General features: G+C 44.8%; 1 protein-coding gene across 2 annotated transcripts in view; it reads left to right on the top strand.

The window, feature by feature from the left end:
• Positions 1-21,210, top strand: part of LOC144761771 (uncharacterized) — a 995,952-nt gene that overhangs the window by 587,645 nt on the left and 387,097 nt on the right. The window lies entirely within an intron of this gene.

Below are 21,210 nucleotides of genomic sequence, written 5' to 3'. Positions count from 1 at the left end.
CTCGTCCAAGCTTACACATCGTTTATATAAATAAAATACGTGTCCGCTCCTTACTGACATACAAAACTAACCAAATTCAATCAGATACTAACTCATAAATATACGTTCTCCCTCCGGCTGTTCAGACAATTAGGCGGCACCTTATGCGCCCGTTTCCGACCTGATACTAGCAATAAGACGGAGTATCCATTTGGCTCAGACACCATTCAAGATCCTACACATGGCCCCGCAAAACTGTGCCGTCCCACACTACACATTCTCCATGCATACCTGTGTCTGTTACTGGCTGCTCGTCGGCACCGTCAGCCCCCGATAAAACATTAGCGCACCCATGTTAAGGCCCGCCACAAGCCCCACAGAACTTAACTTTTTTCGTCGTCGCCACCGCCAGGACACTTGTTTATCGCCGCCACTGCCAGGCTACTGCAAACACTCCTGTCCCGCGACGGTGGTGTGAATGCCTGTTCCTCCGTGCGCTTGCAAAACGAATCAGCTCCCACCGCATTCTTCACTTCGGCGCCAACTTCGGCGCCAACCTGCAGCCAAAAAATAAAAACATTAAAATGTTCAAACAAAGAAGCCCCGAGCGCGGGGCACACCGTAATGCGGGGGAGCGTCCAGGAACAAGGGGGCTCCTGGGCGCTCCCCGCCTCTTTATTCCCGAGGGGCCAAGCGGGGGGGGGCACGCCCCCCCGGCCCGCCCCTCCTGTAGCCCGCCCCCCCTGACCCGGACCTTCTACCTTGCATCCGGGTCAGGGAGGCCGCCGGCCAATCGGTGGTGGGTCGCGCCCCCAGGTCCCGCCCCCACCACCGAGAGACACCCTGGAGTGAGAGGGGGCGACGGTCGCCGCGCCGCCATGCGTGCGGGGGGGCCGAGGGCCCCCCCTTTTCATTTCCTCTCTTCGCAGCTGCAGGGTGAATGTTCTACTGACGGATATCTACAAGCATAAATATACAGCTAATATAAAGGGGTTCAAAGACAACACATGCAAGTAATCTGGTCTACAGCTGAAATAGCAAAAATGGGTAATCATCTTTAGCATCCAGCAATGAAGGATTGAGTTAGGTGTGGATTTTCAGCAGAAGCAAGGTGTTGTAAAGTCCCAACTGAGATCTTCATGCAAAAAAGCTGTAGAGCCAAAGAAACAGTTCTTCCCACCTGCACAGTGAGCCTGTGCTGTGCGTCGCCCTCAAGTCATTAAGTGAAATTATTAGAAGCCAGCAGGGCAGTCATTTTAGTTATAGAATTATTAGCAGCCAATATTGCTGGTAAGTGGAAACTGCTGTGAGGAAATTTGCAGTCCACCAGGCAGGTTCTTCGTGGCATGTTCTAATTGCAGATGTTTTTGAGGCCAGGCATGAGTTTAAAATACACTAACGTGTCTGCATGATTAATGCACCGGTGTACAGTTGTGAAGTGGTTGAGAAGGGTTTGAACGCGTTCTGTAGCTTTAAGTAAACAGCTGTGGGGCCTGCAGTGTTTGGCATGAAACTCCCAATCACCTCAGAGGGGGAAGAGTGCATGGAGCGACAGAAGTTTTGAAATATACCTAAACTCGACCCGACCACCCCTCCCGCGTCCCCAGTGCCAGACATATATTTGCTGACATTAAGACGACTCTAACGTACGAACCGAGAAAAAATGACTCACTCCGTACGGAACTAATTTTCAACGGATATCAAGTTAACATTTGTGGAATTTAAAATAGTTGTAAATCCCAAAACAGCTTACAAGTGTAATTTAAATAACATTATGCCTCAGATCTGTTGCTATTTAATATGTGTGTTTTGTTAATGTTTCAACTGACACAGCTTGTAGGGTTAATTAAAAGGGCAGGACTGCACATGCTACACATGTGGGTCACTCACTCATGGTAATGAACATTCAGAGCAGAAGGAACAGATGGCATCCATGTTGGAGGCAGACACGTCCTACTAGATGACCGACCATTAAAAGAAGGCATCATCTTAACTTGAAAACGATAATACCAAGATTACGTTTTGTGAATAATTGTTTTTTTGTTTTTGTACGTGTTTTGAGCAAACTTAAAAAAAATTACCTATTTAAACGCGGACCGTAGAAAGAGGTACAACATATACAATTATATTTCATTCTTTTGTCGCAGAGAGATATAGATTCTTGGGGTATGTATGCACGGCACTGTGGGTTTATTATAGTGATGTCAATTTACGACGGTATGGGTTTAAAGTGGATTGATGTTGGTATGGATTGATGGCATGGATTGTTGGTGGTATGAATTCTGGGCCGGCTGAATTCACAGCGTGCATATTCGCCACTTAGAGGAACACAATCATTAGAAAAATAGAGAAATGATAGCAGCCACTAGTTCATACTTAGAATTAATGAAGTTAAAATTCAAATACCGTGCCTACGCGTTTAAAGTGTGAAAATCAGTTTGAGAACGGCCTGGCAATCTTCAACGCAATGTCCCTGCCTATAAAATCCTTCAGGCAGTAACAGTTGAATAGCAGGATGGGCGTCTACATTGGAGTAGTCGAGGTGGCGCCATCAGAGGTAGGCAACTCTGTCCACAAACTCCTTTCTGCTCTGTTTTATACAAATAAAAAAACAGGTTTCTGGGGGTGGTAATGTGTGATAAGAATGTTTCTGCATATTTATTATGTGCCATTTTGTGGTGGTGATGATTTGTGTTGCTTTTGTGCTGCTGTGCATTTTTTTTGTTTGCTTTATTGCGATTTGATTGTGCTGTATTGTGTTGTGGTTGTTGTGTAGCACTCTGATTTGACTGTTTTCTTTTGTGGTTCCCTGTTTTGTTTTAATTGTGTTGTTATGATGCTTCGTGTATGTTCTATAATGTTGTTTGCTTTATATTTGTCAACAAATGTATCCACATTTCTAACCAAGAGCAACACAAGACTTTAAAGTTCCCTTGACAAGCTACCCATTCACAACAATTTGCAGTGGTAGATAGCGCTGTTCCTGCTCTTCAACTCTTTAAGACACCTGTTGTGACGTCCTTTCCCTTGAAATGTTTGGAAACTTATTTTGATGCCATTGACCTGGAGGAGGAGCGATGGCGCCCCATGTTGTTGCATATGCTGGGGCGGCCATACACCGTTTAGGGTGGTCGGTGGTAGAAGGTGGACCACCGCAAACATATGGGACTTTGAAGCAAGCCCTTACCACCCCTTTTGAGCCATTAGCCAATCCAGGTTATGAGAAGTTTTTGTTTATTCAGGCCCGGCAGCTCCCGGATGAGTCCGTGGACACTTTCAATGCACGTCTGCGTGGGTTGGCCAGCACCTGTACGTTGCCCGATGCTGCAGATGAGATCAGGGCCCAGTTCATACAGGGTTGTTCCTCTAGCAAGTTATGTGAGGCTATCTTACAGGTGCCGGTATGTCAATGGCTGACATGTTGACCCGGTGAAGGTCCAAGGAACTTTCTAAAGTGCGAGCGGCCCACATGGAGGCAGCACTCCAGCAGGTGGTGAAGGTGGAGCCGGTTAATGTTGTTTCAACCTGGGTCCCTGACAGGAGGAAGCAGGGTCAGCTGCTGAGTCAAGGGAAAATGGAACGGACCAGGCATTGTTATGGTTGTGGGGGTCCTTTTCCTCATAAAGGGGCGTGTCCTGCTGTTGGGAAGAGGTGTTCCAACTGCAGCAAGCTCCATCATTTTGCGAAGATGTGTCACTCTGCCCCTGCACGAGGTTCTGTTCCAGCATCGTCTGATCAGGTGTACGTTGCTGCTCAATTGCCAGCGGATGGAGACATGGATGATGATGATGTGGAGGGGACCGTGCATGGTTTTTTTTTTGTTTAAAAAAAAAAATTCTTTTTATTGGTATTTACACATTATATGAGGACACAAACAATGAATAGTATCTATCGATATAGGGCCGCATCGGATGTTATCCATGCTTTGCAACCTGTTCGAAAGGGTATCCCTAAATCTCATGTGATGGTGGATGGTCACACCCGGTGCCTGCCTTGATTGATACAGGTGCTTCGATAAATGTGATGGCCAATTCAATGATGCTGACTTTGCCGATTTCTCCCATTCTAAGTTCGACAACTACAAGGTTTTTTGCCTATGGGTCCTCTGATCCCCTTCCTCTGGCAGGTGTTTTTACTGCTGAGCTGGCACATGGCTCTCATGCGATAAGGACACGGATATATGTCACCCAAGGGGGTCAAGGGATGTTGCTGAGCTGTCGGACAGCAGACAGTTTGCAATTGGTCGCCTTTGCTTTGAGTGTGCATCAGTGGAATGTGGAGGAGTTGTTTGCCCAGTTTTCACCTTTGTTTGATGGGATTGGCTGTTTGAAGGGTCATATGATCAAACTTCATATTAATGATTCTGTCCAGCCAGTAGTTTACGTCATAGGAGAGTGGCGTTCCATCTTCGGCCGAAGGTGGAAGCTGAACTGGTGAAGCTGGAGATGGCGGACATTATTTTTATTTTTTATTTTAGTCCTCATCTCACCATATATCGTCTGCAAATGTAAGCAAGAAACCAATCTTCGATCTTTGGCGCCCCAGGTTCCTGCTATTGCATTGGTTGTAGGCCTGGCCAGGCCAGCTTCTTCGTGTGAAACTTGGTGTAATCATTGGACTTAGGGGCATTAGATCAGTCTCATTTCTTTGCCCCAGACTAGGAGCTATGACCAGATGTTACACCGATCATCATTCAGATGTCCTAAGTCCAAACGGGCCATACCCAGGGCGGCCCTCAGCCAGTTCTCGTAAAGAGGGGGCAATGGATCCTTCCATAGCCTACATATCTCCCTCCGAGCAATAAGGATCGGATACATTAGCAGGCCTTTTTGTGTTGCTGACAATATAGTCGCAGAGTTGTCATCAACACCAAATATTACCACTGATGAATTCAGGTTGAAATCAACCTTAAAATAGAACCAAGCGCACGTTCCACATTCTGCCAAAGCCCTTTTAGGACACTGCATTAAAAAAATATATGTAAATCGTCAGCCAGGGTGAAATCGCATCTAGGGCATTTTGTAGAGGAGAGGGGAGCCAATTTAGCTATTTTGTGGGGGTATGGTATAACCTATTTATTACATAGAAATGGTTCTTCTTTAGCAAGGTGGGTTTAACCACCTTGTATAGCATCTGGAGGGAGGGTTCAGACAATTCTACAGCCATGGTCTCTAAAGCTGACATATTCCATACTAGGTATTGTGGGGGAAAAACTGTATCAGCAGCTTCCAGCATCTTCCTATACCAGAATATTCTGACATTGAAGCCCAATTTCCCAGTTTCCACCTATAGAGGATTTCTCTGCAGTATTCCAGGAGACCGGTTTCAGATATTTATATCTAGAAAAAGAGTCTCCTATTTTCAGCCTTAACACCTCCCAAGGGTGAATCCCATCCGCGGATACAAGTTCGGACCAAATCCGGATACCGGCTTTCTTGATGGGCAATGCTAGGCTATCCTCTAAACAAACAGGTAACCCCGGAGAATCCCAAATGTGAGCAAAATCAGAGTAATAGCCTATCCCCCATATTTTCCTGACCGTGTACCACAAATTCAGGGATGCTTTTAAAACTTTCAGGCAAACCTTGTTGAAGAATCTGGGCACGCCAAACTTATATAAGAGACCCTCTCCACCTCCCTCGAAAGCAACCATTTCACTTAAAATCTTCCCCCCAGTTGGATCCCCCCGCCATACAGGGTAACGCCTGAATATTTTTTAACTGAAAGGCCAAGGAATACCAAAGTATGTCAGGAAGTGCAAGGCCCCCTTTCTGAAGCTTGTGCCTTAGTTTCTTCCATGAGAGCCGAGCCGTTTTATTGGACCAAATAAAACTTACTATTTTACTTTGTATTTTGCTTATGTCCCTATGTGGAAACTCAAGGGGATGGTGCTAAAAAGGTAGGTCAATTTTGGCAAGATGACAATTTTTACCAAATCTACCCAACCATATATTGTAAGAGGAAGATTTGCCCATCTTAAAAACAGACGACCCATCTCCTTAGACACCTTATTTAGATTAATCTTAGGGATGTCGTCTAGGTTGTTTACTATTGTTATTCCTAAGTATCTGAATTCTCTACTTATTTTACCCGTCCAATTGTCAACATTCCAAATCATGACATCTGTCTTAGAGGGGTTTACGAGGTAGGTGCCCTGCATATGAGCCAAATTCTATGTGAAGGGCTTCCGCTCTTGGGAGGACCTCAGCAGGATTGTCAGTATATAGCAGCAAGTCGTCTGCATAAAGAGCTAACTTGCTGTTATAAAGATGGACACTAAACAGAACAATTAATTCATCCAATCTTATTGCTTGGGCAAGGGGTTCTATGTATAAATCAAAAAGTAAGGGCGAGATGGGACTTTCCTGCCTCGTTCTCCTTGCAATATTGAAACTTGATGTCAAAATGCCGTTCAGTAAAATCACTGCTGAGGGACCCTGATAGCAGCTGATCAATGTCTGTATGAAGACTGGGCCTAAACCCATTATTCTCAAGACCTCCCACAAGAATACCCAGCAGACACGGTTGAATGCCTTCGGGAGAGTGCACGCCCAAGGAACCCAGCTCTTGCGAGTATGGGTGTCCCAATTATGGTAACATCGACGATCTGAATACTCATCACGCTACGTCTCTGCCCCGAGAGCTTGTTCACAGGGACGCCCATTTGCTCACTGTGGTTTCATGGAACATAGCAGGGTTAAGGAGTAAAATCCCCATAGCCGAGTGGTCTACCTGGGTGGAGAATTATGACATTCTAGCCTTCCAGGAGATGTGGGCAGTGGATCCCGTGTACCTACATGGTTATCTTAACTTTTATAAAGCAGGAGTTAGAGGGGCAAAGGGAAGACCTTCAGGTGGCCTTAGCATATGGGTGAGGCAAAGTATTAACTGCAGACCCACTGAATTAGTCATTGAAAGTTTAGATCTCTTAGCTATTCAGTTGCACTTTCAGGATTGTCCTGATATCCTCATCGTCAACGTATACAATAGAGGCCAACCCGGAGGGCGTGGTACTGAGACCTTCCTAATACTGGATGGGTTCTTGGATTCAGTTAGCCCGATATTAATGTAATATTAGTAGGGGATCTAAATTGCTCTTTCGAGCCTCTGAGTGAGAAGGGGAAACTCTGCAGACAGAAGCGGATGCCCAATGGAACATCCCCATCCCTGATCTTAAACCCATCAAGAAATGGACCGAATCGGCCCTACAGTGGATGGGCCTCTGTTTAGAGCACGGTTACAGGGCGGCAAATGGACGGACTGTCTCCAACAAAACAGGCAGGAACACCTTTGATAACGGCCTATGTAAAAGCCGAATAGACTACGCCCTCCTAAAAGTTGAATTCTGGTCAACTTTAAGGGACATGGAGATCTTGGACCGCCCGGAAAGTGACCACAACCCGCTTGTGGTCAGCCATCCAGTGTCCCCAGACGTGATGCTCACACAGAGTTAGCTACCGCTGATGCCCTACTTACTAACAACCCACGTAGGGTGCGCTGGGCAAGGGTCGCTGTTCACCCTGGGGCACTAGCAGAGATCAGTAAGGAAGTCACACGGGCCCTGGTAGTTTTGCGCTCTCTCCCAACCCATGAAGACATTAATAGAGAGATCACAAAACTTCATGAAGATCTATTTTCTGATCTTAAAACACGCTTTTCCAGACCCATTAACCCAAATAACAAAATCAGTCAACCAAAGCGCAAACATTGGTACAACAAACAGTGCCGGGATTTCTATGGTAAACTGGCCTCTGCAATTAAATCAAAGAACATGGCCGCTATTAGACTAGCTAGGTTTAATTACCGTAAAGCTAAAAATCGAGCTAAACAAGAATGGGATAATGAACACTGGCAGGACCTTCTTGTTGCCAGCAAACAAAAAAAACCTGACCAAGTTCTGGCACATTGTTAAATGGGGCAATTCTTCCAACATTCAGGTTCCCTTAAACTATGTCCCGGCGGAGACTTGGGTTGAGTATTTTGAGTCCCAGTTACGTGGCCCTCAATTGGAAGTTGAAAGCTCTCTTTTAGATTCCTGCCCTACGGCTAACACGCACGACCTCGTATGTGACTGTAGAGAAGTCGAGGAAGCCTTGAGTAAGATCCCCAGTGGAAAGGCTCCAGGTATTGACTGCATCCCGGCGGACCTCTTCAAATCCAATCTAAATAACTGGGTGCCCTACATTGCTTTCTAGGCCACTGCCATTGCCAAGGGGGCTGCTATCTCAGACACATGGAGAGGAGCCGAGATACTGCCAATATATAAGAAGGGTGATCGTTCCAGCCCGGGGAATTATCGCCCAATTGGTCTAATCGACTGTATTAAAAAAACTGTGGCCAGGATGATCCTGGCTCGAATACAGAGTTGGATGGAGTTGGAGGATATTCTATCACCCCTACAGGCCGGGTTTAGATCCTGTATCAGCACCATCGAGCAGGTCCTTAGGTTCCAGCTGATATATTGGAAAACAGTCAGCCTAGGTGGTGGCACTCTGTTTACTGCCTTCGTTGACCTTAGGTCAGCATTTGACCTAGTTCCCAGGGCCAAACTATGGGGGGTCCTAGATAGCCTGGGGATGCCTCCGGACCTTCTAAATGTCGTAGTTAGGCTCCACGAGGCAAATTACGCCCAAGTTTGTTGGGGCAAACAAGGGCAGGTAACTAACAGATTCGCAGTGTCACGGGGTGTAAGACAAAGATGCGTCCTGGCACCTACCCTTTTTTTGTTATTTATAAATGGGGTTGTGCAGTATTTATCTTCTTTTTCTACAGACGCTCCTTCTTTGGGTGGCACAAAGTATCCGTTACTAATGTTTGCGGATGACACCCTCCTACTCTCGCAGACACAGAGGGGCCTGCAAGCCGCCTTGGATAGGTTTGATGTTTTCTGCCAAGACCATGACCTTCAGGTTAATGTCACCAAAGCCTAGTTTATGGTCCTTAGTAAGGGGAGACCCGTGGTAGGCCATGTCACGCTGAACAACACCAAGCTTGAACAGACTAATGTAATGACCTACCTTGGGATAGTTTTAGAGAGCAAGATGAGTTGGAAGCCCCAAATTGATATTCTATCCCTTAAGTTTTCCCAGCTTTCAGTGTGTTTGGTTAAAGAACAGAGAATGTCCCAGACCAAAAGGATTGGCCCCGCGTTGAAGATTTATAACTCCAGGATAGGTTCAGCGATCCTGTACGGTGCGGACCTATGGGGTTTTGGGGACCTATCCTCTCTGGTCAAAATTCAAAACAAATGTTTAAGGACCCTTACAGGTCTTCCTTGTTCTAGTCACACTGGTCCACTATTAATGGATTATGGCTGTCACTCTATTGATGACATTGCACGATGCAAACCAGTGGTCCTATGGAGGAGGATCTGGACCACCCCTAAATTAGCCCTTTACGCTAAGGCAATACTTGACGTTAGCTCTATTTTGGGTTCGGGAAATTTACAATGGTTTAAGCAAATTAGGTTGCTCTTGGAGTCAATGGGCCTGGGTAATCTGTGGTCTGATCCCGCTAATAATCCTTTCCCCTCTAAAAAACTATACAAAAGCCTATACTGGTCCTTGATAGGCCAGAATCGCTTCAAAGAATCGTCAGCTACCTCGCTTATTGGTATGTTCCTGGAGTTTAAAAGTGACCCTTCGCTAGAAGAATACTGGGACATTATTACCAGGTCCAGCGACAGGAAACTCTATCACCAGCTAAGGGTCGGTTCCCTACCCATTCGAACTTTTACTAAAAACTGGAGGGGACAGGTGACCGAATTCTGTCGCTGGTGTAATGCCCGTAGGGAATCCATTGGACATGCATTTTTTGAATGTCCGGCTTATGAAGCCCCACGTGTTAAATGGCTAAAACTGATTTGTAGAAATTTGGGCACAAGGGTGGGGTCTGTAGCTTTAAGGATTCTGAGGTACGACACGAGCGAACAGATAGTAATTGCTGTGGCAAAATTCCTAGGTTGGGTGTGGATCATTCGGGCCAGGCCATAGTTGTGTAGTGATTCTATTTAGTTTTATTTCCAATGTAATTACTGTATTTTTACTGTATTTGTACTATGTTTTTACCGCATTAATTTTACATTTCTAAGTTAGTGCTTTTTTAATGCTCATGAATTTGTATTTTATTCTATTTCATATCAATTATTGTACTCCTTTCCCCATGGATGTATTTTTTATATGTACAAAGACTTTTATGATGAAATCATCAAAATAAAGACAACTGAATTGAATTGAATTGAATTGAATCGAATGCCTTCGCTGCGTCAAATGCTGCCGCAGCCAAAGGCATCCCCCGCGTCACAGCCAAGTCAATACTACCAATCAACGGCAGGGTCTGTTCCTGTATGAACCTCCCTGGAATTAATCCCTTTTGGTCCGTATTTACCAACTGTGGAACTAGCTTGACCAATCTCCCTGCCAAAACAGACATAAAGATTTTTTAATCAGCGTTGAGCAGGGGGATTGGCCTATTTGAGTCGGCCTTGAGGGGGCGGGCATCATTGAACGGGTGGATGGTCCGACTCCCTGGGTGTCCCCTATCGTGGTGGCCTGTAAACCTAAACAGCCTGACGAGGTCCGCATTTGCGTGGATATGCGGTTGCCTAATCTTGCAATCAAGCGTGAAAGACACCTCACCCCTACCGTGGGTGATATTGTGGTGGAGGTGAGTGGGTCACATTGGTTTTCCAAAATGGATCTTCGTGCTGCTTACCATCAGCAGATGCTTGACCCTACTTCCTGTGCCATTACCACGTTTTCTACGCATGTGGGTTTGTGGTGGTATAAGCGTTTGAGGGGTGGTCATACACCGTTTAGGGCGGTCGGTGGTTGAAGGTGGACCACCGGATATGTATGGGACTTTGAAGCAAGCCCTTACCACCCATTTTGAGCCATTAGCTAATCCGGATTATGAGAGGTTTTTGTTGCATCAGGCCCAGCAGCACCCGGATGAGTCAGTGGACACTTTCTATGCCCATCTGTGTGAGTTGGCCAGCACCTGTACGTTGCCCGATTCTGCAGATGAGGTCAGGGCCCAGTTCATACAGGGCTGTTCCTCCAAGCTTCCCCCATGGATTAAGGAGTGGATCCTGCAGTTGCAGGATTTCTGTTTTACAGTGGTGTTTCGTCCTGGGACTCTAAATCCTGCAGACTATCTTTTCCAGCATTTCCTTCCTGCTACTCCTGGTGAGGAGTCTGATGCTGAGGATACTGAGGAATATGTGCATCTGGTGGTGGAGTGGTCCAGGCCTCTTCCTATTTCCTTGGCAGTGATTCTGGAGTCTACGAAGAAGGATGGGTGTTTCCAGCTTTGTATTTCTGCAGTGGGTACTGGGAAATAGAATGTGCTGGTAGATTCCGCCAAGTGTCATACCGAGGATGCTAGGTCAACCATGGCCTCTCTTTATAATGTACGGGATGAACTGGTTATGTCCCCGGAGGGGTGTTTGATGAGGGGTCCACGGATGATGATTCCTGATCATCTCCAGCAAATGGTGGTGGATCTGGCCCATCTGGCTCACCAAGGGGTTGTGAAAACCAAATCAAGGTTGAGGTGCAAAGTACGGTTTCCGGGCCTGAATGCCTTGCTGGAGAATACTGTGTTGCACTCTGCACTCTGTCAGGCTGCTGGGGCTGGTGATTCTACAGCTCCTATACTCACGTAAGACATTCTTATGTTTCCTTGGCAGCGAGTAAGTGCTGATTTTGGGAGTTTGCCCGATGGGCACCATATGTTGGTGGTTATTGATGACTTCTCTAAGTATCTCAAGGTTGAGTTACTGGATACTACCATGGCTTGTGGCACTTTTCCTTTGTTTGAGAAGATTATGGCAACTCATGATTGGTTCACTGAGCTCCGTACTGACAATGGTCCTCCCTTTTCAAGTCAGGACTTTTCGACCTACTTGCAATCCAGGGGTGTTCATCACAGGAAGATCACCCCTCTATGGCCTCAGGCCAATGGGGAGGCTGAGCGTTTTATGCATACCCTTAATAAAGCCATTCGGATGGCTGTGGCTGAATGCCAGGATTTGGACTGTGCTTCGTATGCTTTCTTTTGGGAATATCGGACGACTCCTCAATCCACTACAAAGGTCAGCCCGATGTCTTTGTGTTTGAATAGACCTTTGGGTGACTTTATCCCTTAGGTGAAGGTGGTGTCTGTCAAACATGCCTTGGTAGCAGATGAGCTATGGAACCGGAAACTGAAGAATGATAAGGTTTCTTTAAGGCGCGGGGCAAGAACCAGTTCCTTTAAAGTGGGGGACACTGTGATGGTGCAGAATCGGCATCCAAAAGGGAAGTTTAGTTTGCCTTTTGAGCGTGAGCCATGGATTGTTCAGTCTGGTCATGGAACTAAGATCACTGCCGTGAGACATGGAGTGCTCATTTCTCGAAATGTGTCTTTCTTTAAAGCTTTCTGGGCTCCTGATGGTGCTCGAGTGGAGGACAGTATGGCACCGGATAAGGGTACTTTGGTTTCTGATGAAGAGTCCACGGATGGCATGGATCTGGATGGTGGAGAAAAGTCTCCTGCTCAGGTGCTGGTATCAGGTGGTGTTTCTTCCTCTGCAATGCCTCCATGTGTGTCACCGGTCTGTGATCCACTGCCTCGACCTGATGAGTCTCAGAGGCCTGAGTCTGGTTCCCAGCGAAAGGGTGTCGAGAGATACCAGCTACGACTGTGCCCTGCCAGGTCTTCGAGACTAAAAAATATGTAACCTATTAAGGTGGACTACAACTCAGTGTCGTGTTTTATTATGGAGCTTGTGTTTTTGGTGGGGGTTTTTGGTTTTTTTGACTTTTGTTTTCTTTGTGGGTTGATGAGGAGAGTGACATCCTCTCCCGTAACCCGGAAGGGGGGCGGTGAACTGCCATTGTATTTATAACCCAGGTTTTGTATTTAATGATTGGGGGTGGGGTTTGCCTGAATAAAAGGTGCCTGGCATGACCAGGAAGTGAAACAGACTATTCCGGTGTCCTGAGTCTACTTACTTCGATATAACACCTGTCGGTCTGTAAGTAATTTGTTTCATACACAGCTTTCATTCATCATATCAAGCGACAGCCACAGGAGAGCAGGAAGTTCCCTTTTTCATTGCATCTAGTTGCTATACATAGCCTTATAGAGTGAGCATACTGTACATGTCACAAAACAGAAAAGGTAGTCAGGGCAGTCAGCTACAGGAGCAGTATACCTATGGAAAAAAGTAAAATGGTGCGTTTCTAATGGATGAACTGGGAAAATAGGGCTTTAGTAAACATAAGAATGGACTACATTTCCCAGAGTGCAGATGAATCCCACCGCTTTATCAAAAGGTTCGCTTTATTCAGTAGTGACATGCACGGGCCATACCTGCAGCCGCGGTCTTCCAGGGACGATGCAGAGGGAAAATGAAATAAATAATCAATTTTTCATCTGCATCATCCCTTGAAATCCCCCCTTACCCGGCCCCACCGCTGTTACCTGCACGGACCGCAGCTGCATACCTGCAATTTTTCTTTGAGCCACATGGAAATATGAGGCTGGTCTAAGGTATCTAAGAGGAAGGATTATAAAGCCACATCAGTAAGGGTTTCCCTCCTGATACCATTTGCAGGCGAATGGGGAAGATGGCTATAGGAGCGGCTGCTGAAAGTTAGATGACACCAGTTAATTGCCTAACAAAAATTCTCATTAAACTAACATTCCAGCGTGGTTTTGTCCAACCCACCCAAAGGAATTCGGAATCTGCCTTCAAAAGCCCTCATCTTTTGCCTTGAGACTTCCGGTTTCTAGACCTGCTGTGGCACTGGACAACCTAATGGAGTTTTACCCACCATAATGTTCTCATTTAAATGGACTATAGCTACAACCACCACTTGCCAATTTATAAAGTAAGGTCAGCGGCTGTGTCCAGCTTGGGTAAGTGACTCGAACCAGATGGTGGTGACATGTCTTATGCAGGTGCACACTTAAAAGCTGAACAAGGAAGACTGCTTTCTGACGCAGCCTGACATCTGCTCACAGGTCGCACTGTGGCATACGGGGCAATTCTATGTTGCAAATCTACACAAAGTCAATAGAGAAAAAAAAAACCTGAAGTAGGGTTACTCCTCATCCTGGATAGAAGTCCAAGATAGGCCTTCATCAGGATCTTTTGTTTCCCTGACTAGATGAGTTGTGTCCATATCTGACAGATAATTCAGACACTTATTCACATTGTGTAGCAGTGGCCATACATGAAGGATTTCTAGCACCTTAATTCCCTCAAGAATAAAAGTTATTAGAGATAATATGATCCTATCCATCTCTACAGAAATCAATATGCTTCTGCCTTTACTTTATTTCCAAGCTATGGTCACCAGGCTTTCATCAGTGCTAAGGGCCGCAAAAGAGTCTGTAGCTATTGAAGTTAGCGAAGCATACAGCATACAGTGTGTTACCTATTGGGTTGGAGACAAAACAACTGTATAATTTAAACAGTGTATAGACCACACTGAGATTTGTGATGACTTTTATCCTGTTGTTTGTAGTAAGGACATTTCTTTTGGTAAAAATGAATTTCCTTATGATGCAGTTCTGGGCGGCTATGCTTCAACTAACACAATAACCCTGAACATTGACTCCAAACCACAAGCACACCACATATTTGTGTACTAAACATAACAAGCAGATAATGTCTATATAAAGTTAATGACCATTAAATGGCATAAATCATGCAGTATGGTTTTATTGGTAATGCATGCTCACTCATTGTGAGTAAACAATGTATATCAATACCGGTGAGGAGCTCAATACAATTTGCAAGTTGTAGCTACATATGAAAGAAAGTGGGGTAAGGGTTAAAGACTCTAAGTGGTAGCAGTGGTGGCCATCACATACAAGAAAGGGGGTGGAGGGGGTGCAGTGGGAGCACTGGAGGTGGAGCGCTGTGGGTGGAAGCAGTGTTAATCCAAAAAATAAAAGCATTATACCTTGGCTCCCCTGATGTTGGGGGGGAGGAGTGGCTGTGCACTCTGTAAAGTGTGCATGAATTTATGACCGACCCTCTCATGCCAGCCAAACATTCATGCGCACTTCGCATGTTCAGTCCCCCATTCCCTGACTGAGCACTGAACCACGGCGCCCAGACCAATCCCAACGCTGCATAGCAGCGTTGTGATTGGGTATGGGGAGCATGGGTGCTTATCAATCATAACACTGCGTTACAGCGTTGTGATTGGCTGGGAGGAGCCTGGGTGCTTTCCGGTCCCTGGAAGAGACTCAAGTGACATGGGAGAGAAGCGGCAAGATCAGGTAAATGCTTAAAAAAATAATAAACCCTCGCCCTGCTACCCCCATACCCTAACGGCCGCCACTGGGTGGAAGTTTAATAGTAATAATAAAAAAGGAAGACTTACCTGAAGCTGCCGGCTGCATGGCGCGTAGTCCTTATGTGTTCTTCTTCCTTCTTCCTTGTCCCAGCAGGCACTTGGACAGCATCACAGACTCCCTGTACAATATCCACTGTGCTCTCATTCTATGAGAGCAGCACAGGGATTGGCCTGAGCAGGCTCGTTTGACTCTCCACTCCGGCACAGGAGTCTGTGCTGTTTCTCCGGCCTGTTGTTTAATACAGCGGGGTTGGAGAAACCTAAGTGGGCATGTGTGTTGGGCCGGCTTGAGACTACCAGTCAAACACACATGCACACTTAGAAGTACACAAACCAATCCTCCTCCACCCTCCCGGGGGCCGGACCCTCCCTTCAAAGGCTGTCTTAGCTAGCTGCTGAAAAATAAAATGATGATAGAATTTTGTTTTATTTTTTACGCTGCTTGCTCTGAGTCAGGGGGTCGACGCTCCTCCGGCATTGCGGAGGAGCCGCCCCTGGATGGTAGTCACATATTCCATTGTATCATGTCAATTTCCTCTTACAATAACCGTAGGTATGGCTTCAATCTAAATATCCTTCCTTTATGCCCTCTCTCCACACCTTTTGTTGAACCTGTGTTTGGGGGTGAACCTCGCTGGTTTGATACCCTTCTAATTCTAGTGAAGTGGAACTATTCTCACTCTTGTTTTTGAACTGGTGCCAAGGCTTCATCAACACATAGTATCACTTGCATGTGCACGTTTTTTTTGATACAGCTGCGGCTGGCACAGGTAGGCATAGTGGGCCAGTGTAGGGCGCGGCAGGGGGGAAGCCGACAGATGATGGAATAGGTATTATTTATTTATTTAATTATACCTTTTCAGTCGTCTGTAGACTTATACTTTCCCACCCCTACCCGCCCCATCGTCCTACCACTTTTACATGTGCCATCCGCCGCTGGTTTCACAGTAACATATTTGCATCAATATGGCATCATGGGCCAAGAGAATAGTGTTTGAAATGCGTATGGTAGAAGTAGCAGGGACAGGGTTACCACCTGGCCATTTCAGATAGACCCAAATTTGAATGTTAAAAAATGAGGAGAATCACCCGAAGCCGTATTTTTACTCTTATCAGTAAAAACTTTAAACAGTTAATTTATGATTAAAACACCTTAAAACGTGTTTTTAGGCTGCCTTAATGATCCGTCACATATAATTATGGTTAGCAAAAACTTAAAGGCAATGTTAAAAATGAATACAGACTATTATATGTAAATTTGTATTTAAGTATTATGTCTGGCCTTCTACATGTACAGCACAATTACCACGTCAAAGCTCACAGACAGGGATAATATACAAAGCTTACTGTGAATGACGATAAAAGATCGATGCAGATTTGACTGTTAACTTGGAACATACGGCGTCTTAATAACCCAAAGAAAATAAGACAGATGTTTGCTTACTTGGATAGACAGCAGGTCGAAATAGCTCTGATACAAGAATCTCAACTGCCTAAATCTTGCAAAAGCAATATCGGTAGTCGATGGGCAGAAGTAGTCTTGACCTCATCGTACTCGTCCTACTCACGGGGTGTGTTATTGTTCATTAAGAAAGAGTTCCAGTTTCAGGTGGAACATACTATCACTGACGAACAAGGGAGATACGCCATAATCACAGGGCACTTCCAAGGGCATCATGTAGGAGTGGTCAATGTATAAGGCCCTAATGTAGAGGACCCCGAGTTTTTTCAGGCAATATGGAGAGCATTAAGAGAACTGCCAGATATGGACCTAATCTGGGGAGGGGATTTAAATGTATCACTCAATAAACAAGTGGACAGATCCGGTAATACGAAAGAGTCACATAAGAAGGCGGCAAAAGCTGTACACAATGGAATGGCTGATTTTCGCATGGTAGATGTATGGCGTAAGCGATACCCACAGCAGTTAGTAAGCACAAACACCTCCACAGTTCATAACAGCTGGTCCTGCCTCGTCTACTGGCTAGCGACAGAAATGGCCAGCACATGGGTACAGGACAACATGCACTTACCGAAAAAGATGTCGGACCCCAATCCAATCCTGCTTACATTGGCACTTCCCAAATATACTCCACCACCCTATGTATGGCGATTCAATGCCAAAGCACTCCTTGACCCATTGTATAAAGAAACAATTAGAGAGGCTATAGTGGACTACTTTTCACTAAATAAACACTCAGTGGAAGATGCTAGCCTGCTTTGGGAGACCTTTAAGGCCATGATACGCGGTATCTGTATCAGCACGAAAGCAGGGATAGTGAAAGATATAAGGCAGCAACTCACTCAATGTGAACAAAAATGAAAAATCCTAGAACAAGGCAATGATCGCACACATAATACCACTATCCTTGCCACCATCAGGGACACGATATCGGATTTTCAAGAATATGCTGAAACTGAGATGAAATATATAAACGTACGGCACAATGCAAGAGTATTTGGTGAAGGGGGCAGAGCAGGGTGTATACTAGCACACAAAATAGACACAGACTGCCCATTGTACACAGTCCTTAAAATACAGGATAACCAAAGCAACACACAATACAGTACCGCTGGCATATTAGGAGCTTTTATGGACACATATAGTAAAATGTATACATCTAGAGGCATGGCTACTGCTAGTGAAATCATAGAATATTTGTAATATATAGCTATAGCATGACTCTCGGACAACCAGAGGGAACTCCTGGTGCAACCAATTACAAAAGAGGAGATACTAGCTGCTATTAAGTCCTTACCTTATCAGAAATCCCCGGGGCCAGACGGCTCCACTGGTGAATTTTATAAAGAATACCAGGAAGAAATATGCCCATATTTAGCAGGCATGTACGATGATGCATATGATAAACAAAGACTCCCTTCCTCTCTACGCAAGGCACAGCTAATCGCACTACTAAAACTATATAAAGAACCAGATCTATGCATATCGTATCGCAAGTTATCATTAATAAATACGGATTCCAAAATATTAGCGAAAATAATAGCGCAGAGGTGACAAAACCTCATGACAAACATAATATTACCCGATCAATCAGGCTTTAACCCAACAAGATCTACTTCACACAATATACGTACCCTATTTGCTTTGTCACACCAACTGAATCCAGACCTAGGGGCTGCGGTAGTACTCTTTGATGCTGCCAAAGCTTTTGACTCTGTCGAATGGAAATATCTTTTCATGGTGTTATCTAAAATGGGTATGCCACTGTGCCTTATGCAATGGATCAGAATCCTGTATACCAAACCAGTAGCATGCATAAAGGTGAACAAGCATATATCGGACCAAATACAAATCACTCATGGCACAAGACAAGGGTGTCCACTATCACCACTTTTGTTAGCAATTGCGTTAGAGCCATAGCATGCAAAATTCAACAGCAACACACAGCCACAGCTTTACAATTCCCACAGCGTCCCTTAAATATCTCCCTATACGCGGATGACATGGTGCTCTATGTGAGGGAACCCACAGTGAACTTATCACCCCTCCTTTGAGAATACATTAAATTTGGTAGACACTGGGGAATACAGATTACAGATAAATTAGAGTAAATCTATTATCATTCCATTAACTGAAATAACAAAACCACACATAACAGAGTACCCGCTAGAATGGCAAGACACACCGCTTAAATACTTGGGGATCCGGTACCATTGATCCAGCCAAAGTAATACAGACACCAGTGTTTCAGAGACTAAAATCACTGCTAACGCGGCTGATATGGGCTGGTAAACAAGCATGCCTTGAACTACAAACGTTAACATTGCCCTACACTAAAGGGGGATTTGCGGTACCAGACTTCTTATTATATTATCTCTGCGCGCAGGCGCAATACACCCATTATTAGTTTCATCCGGTACCATATCTGACCCATGAAGCGGTAGAGGACGGGGACGCCCACCCTATACCGCTCAGTAGTATCCTTGCATACAAACACCTGCACATAGCCAGAAATGAAATTAACATCATATGTACAACCAACGCATCATGGCGACGCATGGGTGCGTCGCCATGCGCCTTGGCTCAGGGCTTGACCTAAAAATCACATGGGATACTAATAGTAGACTGTTTCTAGCAGAAGATGTTTCTCGGTTAGACATTTTGATGGAAAAGCAGCCTTCCACAGTCAAAACTGTATACAAAATTGCGTAATGAGAAATTTTACTTAACACAAAATCCAAGAATGTCGCTATTTTAAACTGCACTATTAAAATTCCCTAAAAGTCTACATGGAGCCCATGATGTGATCTCTAATCTGGACTGGGTTGACACATAGGCTTAAAGCCCGCTGCCGAGGGCTATACCAGTTTATAAAGGCCCTAAACCTGAGTTATAGGCCCAAGTCGCAGGCGAAGGCCTATGACGAGGGAGAGGGCCTTTACCATTCGCTATAGACAGAGGAAGAAAGGCTATAAGGCTATTAGAACATTCCACTTACTAAGGGTAGAATTATCTAAATTAAAAACGGAGAAATAGAAAGACAAACATTGGACTGTTGCTGCTCTGGGCTTATACCAGAGCTAATTCATTGCTTTCAATTGAACTCTGAACATTCCAATGTTCTAATCAAATCTAAGTTTGGCTCTCTAAAACGACGAAATTGTTTGTTCGAAAATCGCATTACTCTTTGAACCTGAGTTCCAATGTTAGAAACATTGCGGTATTAAGTGCTTTATAAATAAACAGGGCATTTACATTTGTGGTTATATCTTCTCTATTAAGAGACGTGCTTGATACTGGGCCTAGATACACATTGAAATGGAGATCGTGATGATTGCACCATATTAAAAAGAAAGTGCTTAAACCGACGTACTACACATTTTTATATGGAATACTATTTTCCATTTGAACTCAAAAGAATTACATTAAAACATAAATGCCTGTAAGTGAAAGTAGCTGCAACTGATAGGCTGTCACTGTTTAACAATGTTTCAAATACCTCCCTCTTCCTCTCCATGTCCTGTTTTTATCATTTATTTCCGTATAACACTGGCCCTAATATATTTTGTCTCGCTTTCAGTCAAACATTTAATCTTTAGGGTTCAACAAATGTGCCAGAGATAGCCCAGTTCTTTTTATTTTATATTTTATATTTTCACATTCACAAATGCAATTTGTTTGTATATGTTTCTATGTTCGGGCAGGCAATGGCACATGCAGGCCATGTTGTGCCTAAAATAATTTATTATGCTTATAGAATGCTAAAGGAAAAGTTGAGTGTAAGAAATTAGGGGCCAGATGTAGGTAGAATAGATTTACCGATTCTTAATTACCGGAAACTACCGAATTTTACCGATTCGGTAATTAAGAATCGGTAAATCTGAGGGGTGGATATGTAGGTATTCCAGATGTGCTGGAATACCGAATCGGAACAATTCGGTATTTACCGATTCGGTAAATAACGAATCGGTAATGCCCATTCATTCCTATGGGCTTTGAAGCGGTAATGCCCATTCATTCCTATGGGCTTTGAAGCCCATAGGAATGAATGGGCATTACCGATTCGGTATTTACCGAATCAGTAAATACCGATTTTCACAAGGGTGCAGGGGGTGTCACTTTGACACCCTCTGGCCCCCCCAAAACAGGCTCGGGTGCCATGTGGCAGGCATACATGCCCTAAGGGCAGGTCTGCCTGTCATATGGCATAGGTGTGCATGCACACATGTGCTTGCACACCGGAATCGGTATTTTACGATCAAATTGGATTTGATGGTAAAATACCGATTCGGTAAGGCTTTTGGGACTCAGAAGAGTCCCACCTACATCTCAGATTTACCGAATCGGTAAAAATACCGATTCAGTATTTTACAGAATCGGTAAATTTACCGAATCTGTAAAAAATTGCCCCTA

Source organism: Lissotriton helveticus, chromosome 6, assembly GCF_964261635.1.
Source record: "Lissotriton helveticus chromosome 6, aLisHel1.1, whole genome shotgun sequence".
Taxonomy (NCBI): Eukaryota; Metazoa; Chordata; class Amphibia; order Caudata; family Salamandridae; genus Lissotriton; species Lissotriton helveticus.
This window is presented reverse-complemented; position numbering and strand designations above follow the sequence as displayed.